This window comes from Octopus sinensis, linkage group LG1 (genome assembly GCF_006345805.1).
Source record: "Octopus sinensis linkage group LG1, ASM634580v1, whole genome shotgun sequence".
Lineage (NCBI taxonomy): Eukaryota > Metazoa > Mollusca > Cephalopoda > Octopoda > Octopodidae > Octopus > Octopus sinensis.
The window spans coordinates 47,303,640-47,326,139 of record NC_042997.1 but is presented as its reverse complement, the minus strand read 5'-3'; the positions used below and the strand labels follow the sequence as shown (position 1 = coordinate 47,326,139).

General features: G+C 35.1%; 1 protein-coding gene across 3 annotated transcripts in view; it reads left to right on the top strand.

The window, feature by feature from the left end:
- Positions 1 to 22,500, top strand: part of LOC115213528 — a 498,605-nt gene that overhangs the window by 383,901 nt on the left and 92,204 nt on the right. The window lies entirely within an intron of this gene.

The window sequence follows — 22,500 nt, the reverse complement described above, 5'->3', positions numbered from 1 at the left end:
AAATTTGTCTGACGGCGCCCACAGTCAATTTTAGTGGACTAGATGAACGTAAATTTGTTTTGACTAAAAACATAATCCGTCTCCATCACCATATGTTGAATCTCAATTTTATGAAGTTTATCCGAAGTTGAAGTTCTAATCCCCTCTAGTATTGTGATTTATTTACCACACAAACAGGCGTCGGTTTGACCGGGACTCAAGTGTCTCAAACAACATGTCATGGCAACATACCACATCCTATCCACAGCTAAGAATATAGCTTCTAAAGCTTTTGCTTATTCATTTTTAAATAACTACTCTAACATGTGTTTATTGTACATGTTTTGTTTCACTTGCGTATGAAAATGGAATCAATAATCTATCAGACTTTAGCGTTGAGTCGATTATTCCGATATATGAGAAAAGGAATATTGGTAATATTGATCACGTTTCCATCCATCCAATGTAAACGTACGTTTCCGAAGTGAAAACCAATAACAGTCTTGTCAATCTTATTCTCTTTTGTCCTGGGGGTGGGGACTGTAACCCCCTAGGATTTCCGTTTTCTCATAACTATAAAACATCAGTTTAATACAGAATACTAAAACGGTTCTTATAAAGTTATTGTATTAAAATACATATATGAATTCACTGTAGCGTCATTTATTCCAACTCTTTACATTCTGAGATCAAATCCTGTTGAGTTCAACTTGGTTTTGATCCTTTCAAGGTGGGTTAAATATAGTACTAAACAAAAGGTGGGGCTGATATAGTCGATTTGACGCCTTTCCTTTCAGTTTGCAGGCCATATGCCAAAATTAGAAAGAATAAATTTACTGATGTCTCTCAATTGGCCCTGTCCATAATACTGAAGGGCTACATAAAATATATAGAATGAATTTGCCTTATAAAGAAATATGTGTATAAGAACGTACGTCTCATAATTTGTAATACAGTCTAAAGCAATGATGTATCAAATATATTATTAGACATTAAGTTATAATATGTAGCTCGTTAATCGAAGAAAATATGAAGATATGAAGTATTGGAAAGTTATTCCAAAGACAGTTAATCAGAAGAATCACATTATTCATAATTTCGGAAACATTAAAATATATTGTGTTGAAATATCAATAAATAAATAAATAAATAACTAAAACAAAAAGTGTGTGTAACAATGCAAAAATTTCAAAATACAATATCAAAATACAGTATTTTCGTATAATGAAATCAGATATGATATAGATTTTGAGTGAAATATATTTTATATAAATATCATTTTATATAAAAATAAAAGTATAGTGACTCTATAAATTTCACAAAATACAGGCATATATACATGCACACGCATACATATATACTCACATACATGCATGCATATAAAGATATATATATGTATATATATATATATATATATTAGTCAATTTAGGGTAGCAAAAAATTCAATAGAAATTTATCGCTACCAGCGGCCTGGTGGAAAAGAGAAAATAGTCAACGACTAAATATATATATAACAATTTAGGAGTGACCCTAACAGGTCATTCGTCCACCAGAAAGAGCAGCCATAACTCACACCGCCAAGTAGTAGTAATTCAGAAATTAGGTGAAAATTTAAAAACATTTACCCCAATTCATCTTTTAGACGTTGCAACGTTTCTGTGTCATTAATGATTAAATTAGCTTAATTAAATTAAATTAAGCCAATCTACCATAGGTTACACTTCATCAGTAAAAAACCTGGGAGAGACAAATATACACGAGGCGTCTGTATCGATGCCTACGGAATATAGTCTTAAAATTTTCAAGACTGACGTATTCGCGCCAAACTTATCAGCAGTAAATATAAACTGCCGATTCAATCTCAGAATTATTCAGAAAATTATCAATTAGTCAATTTAGGGTAGCAAAAAATTCAATAGAAATTTATCGCTACCAGCGGCCTGGTGGAAAAGAGAAAATAGTCAACGACTAAATATATATATAACAATTTAGGAGTGACCCTAACAGGTCATTCGTCCACCAGAAAGAGCAGCCATAACTCACACCGCCAAGTAGTAGTAATTCAGAAATTAGGTGAAAATTTAAAAACATTTACCCCAATTCATCTTTTAGACGTTGCAACGTTTCTGTGTCATAATGATTAAATTAGCTTAATTAAATTAAATTAAGCCAATCTACCATAGGTTACACTTCATCAGTAAAAAACCTGGAGAGACAAATGTGTGAGTTATGGCTGCTCTTTCTGGTGGACGAATGACCTGTTAGGGTCACTCCTAAATTGTTATATATATATATATATATATATATATCTGCATACGTGCATGTAAGCATGCGTTTCGTTTGTCTTTACGTTATGAGTTTAAATCCGGCGAGGTCACCTTTGCCTTTCATCCTTCGGAGGAGATAAGCTAATTACCAGCTGATTACCGGGGTTGATGTAATCGACTTACTCCTCCTCCCCTGAAATTGCAGGCCTAGTACCAAAATTTGATACCAATATTACCCAAAGCATTTACGCAAAAGATATAAACTCGAATGAAGCTTGATATGCGAGTGTCATTATGCGGGATTCACATGAAGACGACTGGAAAATGTAGCATAGTTCTCTTTTTCTTTCTAAATCGATTTCCTTTCTTTTCGTCTCTCTTTAAGAACTTCCTCAATGCTTAGTTTTACGACTATCCCCTTGAAAGTCAAGTATCCGAAACTAACCGCAAAGCACTGTCAATTGACCTTCGTTGTCCCTTTTTTTTACCTTTATCGTTTTCTCTCTCCCATTCTATTTTCCGTAATATATTTTACTCTTAGCTTCACGTTTTTTTTTTCCGCCTTTCTCTTTATTCATCACTCCATTAGTAATTCCCCTCTTTTACACCGTCTAGTTTATCGATAACTCTATATATCAAGAATATGTATCATGAATATGTGTTCTTCTACTACTACTACTGCATTTTCCTCTTTTGAAGATGTTTCTTGATACATGGCGAAACGCACGTATCAGTACTTTTATTTATTTGCTTTGTCTAATAGTCGGTCGATATTTTCACATCATTTATTCTATCTCAACCATTCGCCGAATTTTTAGTACAGCGGTAAATGTTAATTTGATCCAGAAATATGTATACATATATATGCATACATAGAAACACACACAGGCACTCACACTCACACACGCATGCACACACATATAAAACATAAATAATAAAAAGAATGGAGATTAACACATCGATAATTTACTTTACAGTTATTTACAGCATATTACCGTACCTACACGTGGGAGGTCTGTACCTTGGGTCCACCTCGAATTAAACAGTATGAAGAAAGAGTTGTTTAGTGTTCAGTAGATTGTGTTGCTATTAATAGGAACTTGACCTGAGGTTCAACCCTGCCGTAGTTGAAGGTGGAGCATGGTCTAAATAGGTCAAGTTTTTTTTTGCAGTGTTCTAAAGGAGTAAGGGGGAGGAAAACTAAAGGTGGTAAGTTTAAAAACGAAGCACCTAACGACAAAAAAACTGTAGGGATTAAAAGGTTTGTACCCCATACAGAATTAAATAACCAGAATAGCAATGGAAGCATTAATGCGCTGCACCTTAGCAAGAGTGCAAACCACCACGGAAACTCATGCACTCTGACTGCTAATGGATACAATAATAAACGAGCTAACCATGAAAATAGAAGAGTACTATCGCTAAAAACTTGACTACACCTATAATCAACTATACCAAAAATATTCCTAATACTACGGAAATAATTCCAACCTCCCTAAATTGTTCTATACGGCGTCGAAAAGACACTTTCCTAGAAACAACAAAAACCTCAAAATTTTTCATAAATATAAGTTTCGACTGGTTTCCTCTATTAGCCATTATCTCGCACAATTTATAACCGCTCACAACGCAAGTAACATCAGTAACTTCCAGGAAGATAGTAATAAGCAGAATACAAATAATAGATTAACAGCAAATAGCAACAATATTAACAGAAGCGATGAAACCGTAATTAATCGCACTAGACCTCAGAGGAGTGATAATAATAGAATTGACAAACAAAGGGAAACAACTCTGAAAAACTCCCTCGTAACATAAGAAAGAGTACATGGAACAACCTAAAAATTGTAGTTCCCAAAATGAAATCATTTAGAGCATCGGAAATAGGTCGGTAAATATGGAAAATAATTCAGAAAAAATTTCGAGCGAAGCCAATGTCGCAAATAATAACAGAAATAACCAAACTAGTCCCTGTCCATTAAATTCTAAATATAAAACCAAAAACGTTGTTTACAGATGTAAAATTACCTCAGAGAATAGGGAATAGTTTTGCATTCGTGCAAGGCCACTTTTGTTAAACAAATGATCACTAATCATTTAAATTCATTTAAAAATAGGGAAAAATAAATAATACTGGCCAACGTAGGCTAATTTCGTCGCTTAAAGATAATAACAAAATCTATTCAGTTGATTGGGAAATAATTAGTTCTGTTAAACTTAGTAAGATAGGTGGGAAGAGATGTGGCTTACGCGTGGGGGAACTCTACCAAATTATCACTTCAAAATACCCATTAGTAAACACAAGACAGAAACGAGCACTAAAATGACTTCACGCACGCAAATAGACGTTTGGACAATTTAAATGAAAACGTTACACAATACACGATACTAATAAAGGAGTAACCAAAACCCCCAAAATGAATGAAAGCTAACTAAATACTTCTATGTAGACAATGTACTCAGTGCAACAGACAGCACACAGAACCATTAGGAAATACTAAGAACACTGCAAAAAACAAAGAAAAAACAACCTTGACCTGTTTAAGACCATGCGTCCCCCTACAACTACGGCAGGGATAAACTCCTGATAATAGTAACACACTTACCTTCTACTGAACACTAAACAACAAGCTCTTTCTTCATTCAGTTTAACAGGAAGCGGACCTAAGCTACAGACCCTGATGAAGCTGCACTGAAAATATTGCAAGATTGAATTTGCAACATTGTACAGTCTCTGCAGTCGAAAAACATGCAGGTCATGATAATATGTTGTAAATAACTGCAAAATGAATTATCGATGTGCAAATCTCCATTCCCCTTATTATTAATGTTATTTTACACTCTACAGAAGCTTTGCAGCCCTGAGTAGGGAACTCGGAATTACCCAACGAGAATATTTACCAATGTTTAACAACTTATTGTAGGCACTGGCATCGAATACGGGCTGTTATGGTAGCTGGAATTTGGAAGCAAACTCAATCCGCCTGAATAATATATCCCTGCAAACTCACATGTATATAAATTATAGACTCTCCTGTTGTTAAAGGACGGATGAAAGTTCGGCAGTTTCTTCCTGAATAACCCCAGAGATGTTTTGTCTATAGTGATCAACCATGCACGTAAGCTCACTCTATCCGTGAAATCTACATTGCCGTACAAGTGCAGAATTGTGTCTTGCGTCAGATGTCTACATCATCTCAGAGTATCGTGGAATGAAGAGACCATGCAGCGTAGTCTCAGTGAAAATATGTTACTCCGAGTTTTAGATAAACATCAATGGCTGTTCCTATAGAATTAGATGAAATATTTACTACCACAAGCGTATTTCGACCTGATTGCAACTAAAACATTGCTAGATAATGATAATGTATTTACGAACGTCAACATTTCAATTTCAAATTTGATCTTATTTATATTCGAACACAGAGCACAGAGAGTCGGATGAAACATTACTATCTATACGACTTCTTTAATGACTTGACCAATTCACCATTTTTATGGATATATAAACATTCGTCGGTCTCGAAATACTATCGATCTGTGCCTGGATAATTTTGTCTCAGCTACTGATGGTTGTCCAACGTCTGCTAAGGTTGCCCACACCCACACAGTCTTCCCACTGACGTTACTGAGTTTTCCTTTCTTCGAGAGCGCTTCACTCCATTGTGTAATACTTGACTCCAGCGTAGGCGATGTTTTGTGTGATGAGTACTATGAAACGGGATGCCGGTTTTATAAAAGAGAAACGATATATTTCTGGAATTTTTTATGATACCACTGAACATTTACGGATGTTAATCTTACTTCCTTTTGCTGGCTAAATGGATGGGAGCAACTTCAAGATCCTTACCCAATGCCATAACTCCTCTCAATCACAAGCAATCGAATCCACAAACATGCACACAAGCCAAATTATTTTCATTTATGACATACTAAATAAATAATTCTCGTAATCTGTTAAATGTTTATAGGCTACTATCAATAATGTATGACTTAATGGCGTCATTGAAACAATATTTATATAGATATATAAATATATATTTTAGATAACCTAGTATAATAAATAAATATCTCATTTTGCAATGTGGATACAATTTTTTTCTCCGAGCTAGTAATAATGATTTTATTTGAAGTTGGGATGTAATACACGCAGTCTGTCTTTATTAACGATATCCAACGAAGTAATTGCGATGCATTGCTTTAATATAATATTATTAATTCAAAACGAGGAGGTTAGATATATTTGTGCGCTGACGAGCCAAATACTTTATTCCAGTTTCTTCAAATGTTAAAACGTAGTGTAAAGGCTCCGAGACTGCCTGCCTCTTTAACATCAAGTTATTGCGTTAGTAGCCCTGCTAAAAAAATGCGTCATGCACGGAGAAGTATCCACCCAGCAGTGAAATGTTTTATCCTAAATTTCCCATTTTATAAATGTGGTGAAGTGGTCGGGTCGTTAAAGTGTTGAATAGCTTGCCCAGTAATATTTAATATCGAACCCTGTGGGAACTTGCTTTCATATTTTCGTACTTAAATTATAAAGTTATTCAGTAGTAAACATTAATAAATATAAATCTAATTACTCGATCAATCATAATTCTACTTTGTCTGGAGACAAGCACAACGATCTTACTCGCGGCGGAACTGTACTTTAGTAACCGTTCTTTGTACTAAAGTTTGCGAAAATTTGACTTCAGTATGAATTTGTGTAACGTTCTCTTATTTAATACATCGCTAGTAGCACATAGTGAGGTGTATAATCAACTAAATCAACTCAGTGTATAAATGGTTGTATTCATCGAACCTGAAAAGCAAAGTCGGCCATGAGAGAATATTGTTTCTGAACCGAAAATGATTTACAATACTATTGAAGGATTTTTCCATAATACTATAAAAATACAACGTAATATGATATAATATATTATGACTTAATACAATATGAAATGATATAATATTATATATATATATATATATATATTATATATATATATATGTGTGTGTGTGTGTGTGTGTGTGTATTTATATATATATATATATGTGTATATATATATATATATATATATAAATATATATATATAAGGGGGCACGAGTCTTGTGATATACTTTTTACTCCCAATATGGTTAGGACGATTAGTTGGAAACAAGATTCACAACTGACTCAACTTTTCTATAGAGACTACTCAAATATACACAAACACACACCTTGTGCATAAAGACATCAGATACAAATCTTACGTGATGAAAAAACAAAAGAAAAGAAAACCGTTTAATCAGATCCAAAAGACTTTTGAACAAAACTTGGAAGTCCATCAGAAGATGGTGTGTTTTGGTTTTTTTCTCGGATGGCAAAAAATTTGACCAAGACCAGAAAACTAACTGAAGAAATGGCAGATGGCTATGTGCTGACCATTCTGAGGTTCCAGCAGTAATACACAACATTTCCTGCATGTGTCATAGTTTTGGGTGTTGTAAGCAATAAAGAACATGTGATGCCACCTCACTTTTTTCCACACAAGGCCTTAGGGTGAATGCTGCTGCTTATACTGAGGTTCTGGATAAAGTTCTTAAGCTTTGGATCAACAGTGTATGCAATGGAACGCCTTATGCCTTTCAAAAAGATTCTGCACCATCAGATAAGGCTCAAATCACAGAAGAAGGGATGGCCGACAATTTGCATGATCAAATTACCCCCAACATTTGGCTTTGTTATTCTCCTCCTAATTCTCATACTATGTATGAAGCATCGTTGAAAAAGATGTTGCCATAGTTCGAATGATGTCCGATAAGAACACCGACCATTAAATCTGGGCTTGTAAACGATTTCGACACCGCATAGAGGTAGTTACTGATGCTTACGGTGGTTTTATTGAATGAAATTATTAAATTGATACTTTAGTTTTGTATTTATGTTATTTTTATAAAAATACATTTTCTGTTATTATATAAGCTTTTTTTAAAGCCATAAATCTGTCCTCAAATACCATATGTACCCTCTGTGTGTGTGTGTGTAAATACAATGTGTTTCTGCACAGATTCGTTCTTCTAAATTGTACTTAGAAGTAATGATCACCTTGAAAACTTATTAGAACATACGTTTACTGGGGCATAAAAGTTGTTATATATCGTAATCTTTTCACTGTATTTATGATGGCATGAGACAAAAACGTACACTTTTAACTTAGGGTGGAGAGACATGAGAAATGATTTTTCCCCTGAAAGCACATGTTCGGCGATTTGTGGGTGTGTAGCTTAGTGATCACGGTGATGCACTCACTATCGCGAGATCGTGGTTTCAATTCCAGGACCAGTGCCGCGTTGTGTTTTTGAGCAAAACACTTCATGTAGCGTTGGTTTGCTCTCACATTGGTATCTGACTTGTGACACACCGTACACCCGTATAGGCAATGTCAATTTGATGTTGGGTGTAAGTTTACATACAGCACAAACAGTTAATCACTATAAACAGATTGTAAAGGCTGTTGAGCAAGAAATTGTAGAATCGTATTTCCCAGACTTGAGAGGCTACCATTAAATTAAATAATTCTGCCTACTGTATCTTTACACCACCTACAGTCTATTTACACCACCTACTGTATACATTACACCACCTACAGTATATTTACACTGAAACCGATATACTTGGGTAAAACTTATTCACACAAATGTTTATATAAGAAGACTCATACATGCATAGAAACTCATACAGATACACACACTTAAAACTGAAAAATTCGCATTTGTCCTTCCAAATGTATAGTGAAAAGAAACTCACCAAAAGATTGTGCAGTGTTACCGAACCTGAAAGCACATACTAGTGAGGCTAACTTCTTGATACTATACTTATACCTACCTAATATTTATTTTCATCTCTGTATATATATATGTGTGTGTGTGTGTATATATATATATATATATATATATATATGCAGCGTTTGTGAATTATTAATAACGTATGTTGAGTGAGTGTGTATTGATCACCAGGTCTAACGTTGGTCGGTTTTACATAGTCTCATTTGTTAATTCTTAGGAAATTAAAATCAGAAATGTCAATAGCCGTCGATTACTGTAATCTATAGAATCTCGTGCTTCAATTAGTTTACACCATCATTACTCCGATTATTAAACAATTTATACTGGTATACATTTTACTGATACGCCAGCTGATCATATAAATTAGATACGGCTTGACTGGTCTCTGCAAAGTTGATATCCACTAATAAACTAAGAGCTAGTAAATTGGTTTGTCTCCATAGGAAATTGAGACAATTAAGCTTTGTGATTTTGTAACTTGTTTGAAATATTGGAGCGAATCGTCTCTTAGATTTCTGATATCCAGTCGTTTATCATAATTGTGAATATTTATTTTATCAATATTCTTTAGCTAGAAACACCCTGCATACCAAAAGCCGTGAACAGAATTCACATTTCGATTTCAGTTCCTCATTCGAAAGAACTATACGCTTTTAGCTTTTGAAGTAACTTGTCCAATGATAGCCAAAGCAGGCAGTTGTACACCTAAGAACAATTTTATTGGTTAATGAAACATTTTAAATTTCAACAAATAATTATATGTAATTAGGTATATAGGAGAAAACAATGTTACAGAGGAGGTTAATTTACTTTCCTTATACCTAACGCATTGCCATAGCCCGCAATCTGCTTATGTGCGTATATTTATTACACAATTGGTTATTGTGCTCATATTTTTTAATGATCAACTGATTAATTACTTAGTTAATTGATCAATCAGTCAGTGATATATGGATTATGAGTTATACTAGTAAATTAATGATGTTTTTTCAAGTTGACAGATAGGTAAGTTGAAGTCTATGATGTCCAAAATATTAGACTCCAAAACCCAAATGCTAACGTCAACTAATTATCTTAGTGCCTCCATGGATATGCTATCATACAACAATTTTACCGAAGAAATAGCAATGAACTGGATTCATTAGGAAACTTTGTTTTGTCATGAACATTGACATTGCTCTTGATTCACTCTGCACTTTGTACACGAATTTGTACTGGAACCTATTTAATTAATACAACTTGTAGATTACACCTTTGCTTACATATAGTTAATGCACATCCCGTTTTTATTGATGACATAAAAGGTACGTAATTTTTATCAGTACTGTTAAAACCAACATATCTTTTACAGACAAATTGCTCAAATTTCCTATCATAATATATAAATTGAATAAATTCCATACTTTAATGCATAAATTATAATTAGACGTATTAACTCATTTTAATTACACACGATACTAAATGTGGAGAGAAAGGAAATATGAAGAGGTCCATAATATTATCATGTTTTTGCCTTCTGCAATTTCAGTTGCAACGATATAAAATGAAAAATTTAAGGAATTAACTATCCAGTGATCAACGAAAGAGTATAAAATTTCAAGAGAGTTTAAAAAAGATCTATTAACGTAAATGTTATGAATTAGAAATTAGTTTAAGCTACAAAGTAAACCCAAGCAAAATACGTGAGTGCATTAATAAATCTATAATCTGGTTTTTTTTTAATTCGATTCTAAGATAAACAGAATGAAAGATAAAACCTCTCAGGATAATAATGTACACATAATTTAAATGACGTTCGAAAGTATCATGGCAGTGCACAAATATAGGATATAAAATGTTGGGAGTGAAAACTTCATAAATGAAAATTTACTGAAAGAGGTTATGTATTAATTAGAAAATTATATATTTAATCACCTCATCCATATCTAAGTTAGTTGCCTAATCGAGTGAATCAAATAAAGATTGTAGCAAATATATATAATTCTGCGAAATTTGATACAGATAGCAGTTTCAAAATGGTTTAATATATTAAAAGCTGTGACAACTATAATTAGATCGAAATGCAATGATATATGAGGAGTCATTAATAACTAAATGCAAAACTTGTCATAAGAACCACGGAGGTGCTACTCTCAAAAGACGTCAAATTAATTGGTAAAGCGTATGTTGCTGATACCAACAGAGCCTCACAAACATACAAAAGCATATATTATATACATAATCAAATACATTCATACATACAAATACACACACACACACACTAATGCATAGGTGTATGAAAATATATATTATACATACATACATGTATGTATATATATATACATATATATATATATATATATATATATATATTATATATATATATATATATATATATATATATATACATATATATATATATATATATATATATAGTGAGCGGTGTTCCGCAGGGCACTGTTCTGGGACCACTACTGTTCATAATGGCCCTCTCAGACATGCCCTCAGCCACGCAGAGAGCCACGATCACAAGTTATGCAGATGATACAAAAGTTTCACAGGCAATACAGAACCCTGAGGACACTAAACACCTGCAATGTGAGCTGGACGAAATATACAAGTGGGCTGAAAAGAATAGCATGCAGTTCAATGCTGGAAAGTTTCAGGCTTTATACTATCAGCATGCAAAACTGAATGCAATACCCAATGAATACACTGGACCGGAGGGATTGCAATCCCAGAGGCACAATCAGTGCGTGACCTGGGTATTCACATGAGTGATGACGCGACCTTTCATGTACATGTTGCTAAACTGACAATGAAATGTAGACGGCTGGCTGGATGGATTCTTAGAACCTTTAGAACAAGAGAACAAGAAACCATGATGGTCCTCTGGAAGACACTTGTCCTAAGCCACTTTGACTATTGCTCTCAGCTATGGTCACCATCCAGTGTCAAGTTGATCACAGAACTTGAGGCGATCCAACGAAGCTACACAAAGAAGATAGCCTCTATGCAGAATGTAAGCTACTGGGAAAGACTCAAGAGATTAAAATTATATTCCCTGGAGCGTAGGCGGGAAAGATATGCCATAATATACATCTGGAAGATCCTGGAGGGAAGTGTCCTGAACTTTGGCATCGAGAGTTACGCAAATGCCAGAACTGGGCGCCACTGCGTGGTGCCTAGGACTCCAAACCTGCCATCAAGATGTAGGACAAGATTCTGTGATAGCCTGGGCTTCCGAGGCCCACAGCTCTTCAATATCCTCCCGAAGAACCTGAGAGACCTGCATGGGGTGGATACAAATGTCTTTAAAATGAAGCTGGATCTCTTCCTGTCAGGTGTCCCAGATGAACCAACTTCATGGCAGGAGGGGCAGATGAGGGCAGCTGCATCGAACTCTCTCATGCACCAAATAGCAGTTGCTAGAAAGCCTCCATGAAGTGAAACCAAGTAGCAACACCAAATGGCGGTGCCCCAGCATGGCCACAGCTCATAAGCTGAAACTAGAATCAATCAATCAATCAATCAATCATATATATATATATATACACCTGTAAATGTAATATGTGACAATTATTCGGTAGCCATAATAAAACTCCAAGTTTCGGATTTAGGGGTGGAGATCCACGCCGCCATCTCTTCAGTTATCCAGTTATCGGAAAAAAGGCTATGAAAAATTACCGTTAAACAAAGGGAAATTACTGTGTGATTGACCGTCATCAAGACAAAATAGCTATTTGAATGACCTCTAAGTGAGGGGGAGTAAAAGTAGGGTGTTAAAAAGTTCATTGTATTCGCGTATGCGCGCATGTCCATACCTACACATGTGCGCCCGCACACTCACATATATGCGCCTATAAGTAAACACTCATCCATCCTCACTTGAAACATACACATTCTCACCACATTATTCGCCCAAAAATATATATACAATCTCGCACACACACGCGCGCACCAAAAAGGTTCATACACACGTCTATATACGCACATGCACAAGAGGTGGTTAAATATATAGACGTATGTATGATCTTCTTTGTGCGCGTGTTTGTGTGTGTGTGTGCTTATATAGACGTGTGCTGGTATGCGCGTATATACACGTGTGTGTGTGCGTATGTTCTTATATATATATATATATATATATATATATATATACATATAAAATCAAAATAAGCAACAGGATGTCGTACTCGTTCACCTATGTATATCCTGTTGCTTATTTTCTTTTTATTCACCTTATTTTGAAATTGTACGGATAATACCACACTAATTTTGGGTGCCTCAACTTAAGTACCTAATTCATCTGAATCTCAATTATACACACACACATATATATATATATATATATATAGAGAGAGAGAGAGAGAGAGAAAGAGAGAGAGAGAGAGAACAAAAACGCAATAGAGGACAATAAAAACATTCGGACAGATAGACGATACAAAGGTGGACAAGAGAAACAACAATTAGGACAGGCAAAAAAAGACGGGTCATCTGTGGCCTTCTTTCTTTAGTCAAATACCAGATGTCACGACTATTTCGGGCAGTTACACTTGAAATGGTTCTATCTGGTTGCCCCATCAAAAGTCTAAGCTAAGAGCATTAGGCCCCTTTCTAAGAAAGCTAGCGAATTTGTACGACAACAACGACAAAAAAATGAAGATCTTGTATATACTTATATACACACACATAAAGATGGTATCCCCACCGTGGGACGATGAGAAATCAGCCGTTCGTTCAACTGAAATTAACGTTTACTGTTGATGTAATTTACAAACAGAATCAGCATGACACTTCATAACAATGCAATTACTAGCCGCCAGATTGTTTTCTGTGCTATTTCCATCAACGTCATTTCGCTGGGATGAAATGAGACTACACGTGACTTTAGGAAATGACATTTATCATAAGAGGCCACATAAGTGATCAAGCGTGAGACACCTTGTTTGCGATGCAAACTTCTTATATAGTCAGCTACAAAGCATACCTCAGCTACTTAGCATACATTCTTTTCGGAAACTATTATTTGACTCACAGTAATAGCAAAAGCAATAATCTCACGTGAGACACGGAGCGGTATCAAACACGGAGCCACATAGTTCCTAAACGAAATTCTTTAAAATGCAGACATAATTCTTAACATTTCTTCCTTGTCATTTTACATATAATTTCCTATATATAAGTGAATATATGTCGAAACTTGCGTGTAATGTGTTTTGCTTATATTTTTACCGATAGAGAGAAGAATTTAGGTAAAAAGGAAAGAAACGCAACAGTGTTTTTAATTTTGATCTTCAATTATCTTCATTCAGTTTCTTAGTTCTTTATTATACTGGCTGCAAGGAATTGATTATGTTCCATTATAATTGCATTAATTATATTTTTGAAGCATTCTAAATCGATAGGTTGATAATAAGTGCTGCAGTCACTAATCATAGTGTTTCAAACACTATTTCATATCTAAAATGTTTACGATTATATGACTTGATTGCGATAATACCACTGAAATTAGTAATAGCATTATAATTGTGATATCTTAATTGGACGCGAGGAAAATGTTGTTCAAGAGAGGACATAGACAATTTAATCGATCAACTATATAATTCCTAAATATCTCGTTAGTAAAAATAACAAGATTTTATACTAAAATTCAGGTCAGATTATGAAGCATCCAAATAATGTGTCGCGATAGTAGGCATATGGAATACACAGAAATCTTTATCTTGAATCATTTCGCGAAACCTACATTCTGAAAGTTCTCAGCAGCGAATTCCATAGATTGATATAACTATGAATGACGATGTACCTGTTGATAATGATAACAACAACAACAACAACAATAATAATAATGGTTTCAAAAGTTTGGCTTAAATCCAGCAACTTTGGGGGAGGAGGTAAGTCAATTACATCGACCTCAGCGGAATTTGAACTCAGAATGTAAGATCGGAGGAAATGCCGCTAAGCATTTTGTCCAGCGTGCTAACGATTCTGCCAACTCACCGCCTTAGTTACAATGATGATGATAATAATAATAATAATAATAATAATAATAATTATAATAATTATAATAATAATAATAATAATAATAATAATAATAATAATAATAATGATGATGATGATGATAATGCCCATATCACGAACGAATGCCCTAGGCTTGCCGAAAACCACTACAAGTTGTGGCAACACGACCAGATAGAGAGGTGCTACATTGGAAACTGTGAGAAAAGTGGGGGCTAGAGAGAGGCAAGACATGGTACGAGCACAAACTGCAGAAAGTGGCAGAGTTGGAGACTAGCAAAATCCTCTGGGATTTCCGAATCCAAACAGATCAGGCGCTATAGTATAACAGACCGGATCTAGTGGTGGTGGACAAAGTGCACCACATATGCTATATAGTTGACGCTTCAGGCCCCTTTGACCCACGAAGAGTCGAGAAGGAAGACGAAAATATAGATAGATACAGTCCTCTTAAGTACAAAATAGCCCGGCTATGGAAAATGAAGAATGTGAAGAGAGTGCCAATTATCTTTTGGGTGCTTGAGAACAGTATCAGAAGGCATAATGAAGAATATAAAGGAAATTGGAATTGAGTGCCCAGTAGAACTGTTACAAAATGTTTGCCTCCTTGGCACGACCAGAATAATCAGGGAAATATTAGATGGCTGAAAAGAACGAATAGCATGATACCGTCGACTGCATGTAGTAAGCCCGCAACGTATGGAAGACTCCAAGTGTTCCAACAAAACCGCTAACAAAGAGATAATGATAACAATGTCCTGATGCAGCACCAGGGTAAATGCTCTGATGCAGTACCAGGCACTGGCTCTTATGGCTTCTGATCTCAACTGATTGGAAGTGTTAACGTGTACATGTTTTGTCTTGGTATAAAAGATAGGCTACAGCAAATATTCTGCTCAATACCACAGATTTGCTCGTCAGTTGTTGGACCTTAACCAGCTGAGCATGTCCCTTAGTGACTGACATTATCTGTATCTCTGATCACGAGCAGAGATAGCGAGAGGGCATCATTGTCATGTGTTGAGAGAGATTCTTTGGGGTTTGAATAATTCACCAATGGAAACATGGGTGTTTCGTTCAACATCTTTAAACAACTATTGTACAGGGTCCTTTTGAGCGGGATGGGCGACTCAATCTGAAAAAATTTTTAACTGGGCCCCACTTGCAAGGTCATGCACTGTTTATTTTCATAAGAGATCACTATGTCGCACACATATTTATGATGCATGTACCTTATCAGACCAGTAGTCCTGACGGGTATACTGGTCTTCGTATATTTTACCCTAGTGTCACATTGATGTCATAATAATAATAATAATAATAATAATAATTATAATAACAACAACAACAACAATAACAATAACAATGATAATAATTATAATAATAACATCTCTATTAAAGGCATAAGGCATGAACATTTGAGGGAAGTGCTAGTCGATTACGTCGACCCCAGTGTTTCATTGGTACTTAACTTATCGACCCTGAAATTATGAAAGTCAACGTTGACCTCGGCGGAATTTGAACACAGGAGACGTAGCGACGGACGAAAAGCCGCTAAGCATTTTGCTGGCGTGCTAACGTGTGTGCCAACTCGCAGAATAAAAACAATCCTAAAAGCATTTTAAACTGTAAATATTTTCAAAATTAATTTTAAAAGTACACAATAGCTAATACCTTTTGCTACCATCTTAAGATCACACTATCATCTTATAATCAAATTACTTTTGAAACAATCTTCTAATTATCTTGTGTAGTCTCAGACATTCTCTAAAACAATACTTTCTGCCAAAATCAAAGATACGGCACTCTAGTCATAACACTAATTTGAACTTCTAGATGATGGAGGAGGGGGAGAAAAGAAGAAAAGGAGGAGGGGAGGAGAAGGAGAAGAAGAAGAAGAAGAAGAAGAAGAAGAAGAAGAAGAAGAAGAAGAAGAAGACGTTCAGAAGAAGAATGCTGATGATAATAATAATTTCTTTGATAATATGGGTCTTTGATAAATATGGGGTCTGTAGCCTATGTTACGTAATAAGTATTATTAAACAGAGGAAGAATGAACTAAAGGACGTTGAAAGAAAAATATGGTAGAAGAACGCAACAGACGACAATAAAAATCCGGACAGACAGACAGACGTTAGAAAGAGAGATAGGAAAAACAGCAAAAGGACGGACAAGAGAAAACAGGGACGGCTCATTCGCAGCCCCGCGCGCGCGAGGGTGTTTGTGTGTGTATGTGTGTGTGTGTGTGTGTGTGTGTGTGTGTGTGTGTGTGTGTGCGTGTGTACGTGTGCGCACTCACCTGTATGTATCGTTGTGTTTGTGTTTGTCCCCCACCATCGCTTGACAACCGCCTTTGGTGACTTTACGTCCTCGTAAGTTAGCGATTCGGGAAAGCTACCTGGCTTTAAATGAAAAGTACTAGAAGTCGATTCATTGGACTAAAAGTTCTTCAAGGCGGTGCCCCAGTATCGCCGCAGTCTAATGACTGAAACAAACCAAAGAAAATTATACCTAGCATTAAGTGAAGCAAACTGTAAACAACACAGGGGATAATTAATAGAAAGTCTATCGTAATAAAATGATAGAAATCCAATAGAAACACAGTGGATCTATTTATTCATTTGATATGGAAGAGCACTGAAAAGAGCTCTTTCTGTTCCAGTTGTTACAATGAATAGGAACGCATTCATATTCCTTTCTAGTCTAGGCACAAGGCCCGAACGCGCTCATATTATCAGTGAGAAATGATAACTTGCTGTGAATTGTCCAGGTATGAATACATGCTCAGAATGCATGAAATAGTCCCTTGTGTTTAACAGCATATATTCAACTTAGTAAGTGGAGGCGCAATGGCCCAGTGGTTAGGGCAGCGGACTCGCGGTCGTAGGATCGCGGTTTCGATTCACAGACCGGGCGTTGTGAGTGTATATTGAGCGAAAACACCTAAAAAGCTCCACGAGGCTCTAGCAGGGGATGGTGGTGATCCCTGCTGTATTCTTTCACCACAACTTTCTCTCACTCTTACTTCCTGTTTCTGTTGTACCTGTATTTCAAAGGGCCGGCCTTGTCACTCTCTGTGTCACGCTGAATATCCCCGGGAACTGCGTTAAGGGTACACGTGTCTGTGGAGTGCTCAGCCACTTACACGTTAATTTCACGAGCAGGCTGTTCCGTTGATCGGATCAACCGGAACCCTAGTCGTCGTAACCGACGGAGTGCTTCCAAATTCAACTAAGTGAACGTGTGTGTAAGCGTAAGTTTAATTTTCGTGTAGTGATATCTCTTTTATTTTGCATCTGTGTTGTATATAACTTGGTCTAGAGTCAGTTTCGTTGTACGTTTGGGTGTTCTTATACATGCCTACTTACATACATAAATACATGCGTCTAATATATACATACACGCAAACATATATCGTAGGGAGATTGTCTCCCTTGTCAGTCTTTAGATAAATGATATAAGGTGGCTAAGTGTTGATTTGACTCTTATTTCTAGCAATGCTGGTGGTGACTAGCAACCTCGGTTACTTTAGTGACGTCTATACTGGTGCCTTTCGGTTGTAAATTGCGATTAGGCACCTTCATAATTTATAATTCTCCCTTCACTATTTTCGGAATCAGTCAATGTTTCCTACGGAGTTCTTCATAAGACTGACAAGGTGAATTACGTTTTGAACCCTCAGCGACAGAGTAACGGGTCACTGACGAAGATTAATCAGATCTGAAATCATCGATGATATGACTCCATCCCGCTTGCCGTACGGAGCTTGTCTCCCTTGTCAGTGGCTAGATAAGGGCTCTCAAATGGTTAAGAGTTGTTTTGACATTCATTTCTAGCAACGCCGGTGCTGACTAGCGCCCTAAATCACTTAAAAAAATAGGACAAGAACGCAAAACATCCAGACAGTTAGATGATACAAAAAAGGGACAAGAAAAAACAAGGATGTGTCATTCGGAGTTTTCTTTCGTCAGTTGAATTCCAGATTAGATTTTCAGTTTCGGCTGGTTATACTCGAGACAGCTGGCTAGCCCCAAGGAAAATCTAAGCTAAGAGCACTAGATTCCTTGGAAGAAAGCAGCGAATGTATACGAAAACAAGGACACAAAAAACGGAGAAATGGTACACCTATACAAATGCAAACAGCAGGATATTAACAACAGGTGTCTTTCGACTAAGGACGAATTAAATTAAGCTGGCGTGTGTGGAAGTGAAGCTTTACGACAGGGACATAATAGATGAGGGGCATGGGAAGGAATATAAATGTTGCACGGATAGTAGTCGAACCAAGGAAGAAAAGTCAGGCTTGGCAGAAACCCAGTCACGTGGAAGGAGAGGAGAGAGGTAGAGGTAGAGGGCTAGAAGAATTAGAGAGGGGCGAGAAAAAGAGAAAAGGGACAGAGTGAACTGAAAGAAGAGGGAAGGTGAGAATGAAGGGAAAGCCAGGAAATGTGACAGAGGCGGGGCGCAAGAAAAAAGAGTTGGCCAGATTGGAGTAGTCTCGAGTACAACCAGCCGAAACTGCAAATCTAATCTGGAACTAGACTGACGAAAGAAAGCTCCGAATGAACCGCCCTTGTTTTATCTTCTCCCTTTTTATATTCTTTTTAAAATACATGTAGTGGCGTGTGTACACTTTGGTGCCTCATATATATATATATATATATATACATATATATATGTGTGTATATGTATATAAATATATATATACAGTATATATGTGTGTATATGTGTGAATATACACATACATATATTCGTATATTAATGCACATATATCTGAGTGTGCATGGGTATGTGGTGTGTGCTTCCGCATGAGCGTTGTTATAATGCTAACACAATTATATAACTTCCATATGCCCCAATAATCTAAAGTTATAAGTATTTATTCCAAATTTTATTAATTAAATTATATTATATTTTGTCCATATTTCATTATTAGTATCCAATGAAGCATATGTATCACATTAGAATGCTTCCTGTCTTTTTTTTCTATGTAAAGTCTTATATTCTAATGAAATCGTTTTATCATCACAATCACACGGAGTTATGACCGTAAAAGACGGAACCAAGTATAGTGATGTCCTAAACTTCTACTATTTATCTATCTATCTCTCTATCTATCTATCTATCTATCTATCTATCTATCTATCTATCTATCTATCTACCTATCTATCTATCTATCTATCTATCTATCTATCTATCTATCTATCTATCTATCTATCTATCTATCTATCTATCTATCTATCTATCTATCTATCTATCTAGCTAGCTAGCTAGCTAGGTATCTGTCTGTCTATATATGTCTATATATGTGTGTTTATATATGTGTGCTTGTCTGTCTGTTCCTCCCAAACATTTCTCTCTCGCTGTGAGTGTGTGTGTGTGTGTGTGTGTGCATATGTGCTTGTGTGTGTGTGTTTCTGTGTGTACGTGTGCAATTATACGACAAGTTTTAGTTTTAATAAATCTGCTAGCAACATATAAATCGGTTTCCCATAATATGAGAAATTGTGCAAGTATTTTTTCCAAAGTTCGTAGCGAATAACTCATGAGAGTGTTACATTCACAAGGAAAAGTTTTTATGAAGTAATTATTTTCCTCATTTATTGCGCAGCAAAAATTTAAAATAATGATATAAATATCTAAAATTTATAGCTAAATCAATTTATAATTAATCATTCATTATCTTTCATAGAAATGTTAGGAATACATAGAAATTTCAAAGTGAGATGATGAAGGTTAATTATGAAATTTAAATATGAAAAATATTCGTTAATATCATAATATGTGAGAAGATTTATTCTAAATATGATAATTAGTTTTCAGTCAATTAGCTTCGTCTTAAATATTGAAAGATTTCTGCCAGTTACATCAACACTCTTTTTCTATCAGTTTCAATACCGCTTGTTTATTATTCCTAAACAAATAGATAGTTTCAACATAGTTCCAAACTACACTGAAAGCAGCAATATTTTTTATAAATTTACGATAAAGCAGTTTGTATAAACTGTTTCAGACGCAAGTACATAATACATATTTCATCAACTGACATATCTTTGAGGAAAATCTCCGGATCTGCCGCCTAAATAATTCATTCTATTTCTTTGTTTTTCTACAAAGAAACTTTGCATTAGATAATTGAATTTTAAAATTGGAAGACAATGTAATTGTGCAAAGATCTTGGAAGTAGATTCAACTAAATTTGATGAGTGATAGGCCCATAAAAAAATCAAAGAAATAGTTTTAAACTGGAAAATTTGTAAAATGTTAATTTGGTATTGCCATCAGTAATAATGCATCAGTTTCAGATACACTAATCATAAAGAAAAACTACCTATGAATAATTTACGAATGGCAATTTATTACAAATCTTAGAGAAAAAAGAAACAACTATAAATACATGTTGTTTCATAAATTTATTTGAATTCAATATATGAAATTCCCATTTAAAGAAACCATAAAAGAAATATCAATAAAGATAGTTGATAAAAGTGAACATAAACTAAAGCAATTTAAAATTGCTTTGGATTAAATACGATAGCAGTACGTAACAAATAATGGTACTTTTACTCGACAATAAATTCTACTTTTTACTCGACAAAATATATTAAATTGTCAGAGAAAGATTTGCAAACATCGGTCGATGTTATAGGAGATAAGTATTTATTCTAAGCATCTACATGATGGTAATTCAGTTAAATTGCTAATGAAATGATGCGACATTAAAGCATGCAGAACTTCACTTTCTTATCAATGTGTCTTGACCTCCACAATCACAATGAATATTAATCATTTTGAATATGAATATTGACCATTATGTTAGACATGATTTCGTATATCTGGCGTCGCAATTCGAGATAGTGTGATTAGTATAATACTCTTCTGGCATTATATGTTACTTCACTGAGTTATATTTCGTAACAGACAAACTATTTCATTTAATTCAATATTATTATTATTATTATTATTGTTCACTTTTACAACACAAATCTGCATGTAAAGGCACAATCATAATTGTACTGTGTCTATACACATATTCTCATCTCTCTCAGTTTTATTATCTTTCTTTATCTCTCTCCCTCTTTCTCTCAATTTTTCTCGCACACACGCACATGCGTATGTATCTTTATATTTATGCATGCATATATTTATATATATATATATATATATAGATATATATATATATATATATGTGTGTGTGTGTGTGTGGTGTGTGTGTGTGTGTGTGTGTGTGTGTATGTGTGTGTGTGTGTGTATAAATAAATAATATATATATATATATATATATATATTTAAGTAGTTGAATAAATTATCCTAGTATGGATAATTCGGTTAACCGATACCCGGGTAGAAAATTCACGTCAGAAAAACACGGTTGAAGCTACATGCCAAGGGAAGAGATCACGTGCTTTCGTGTGGAAATTTGTATGTTTTTTTTAATACAAATAAA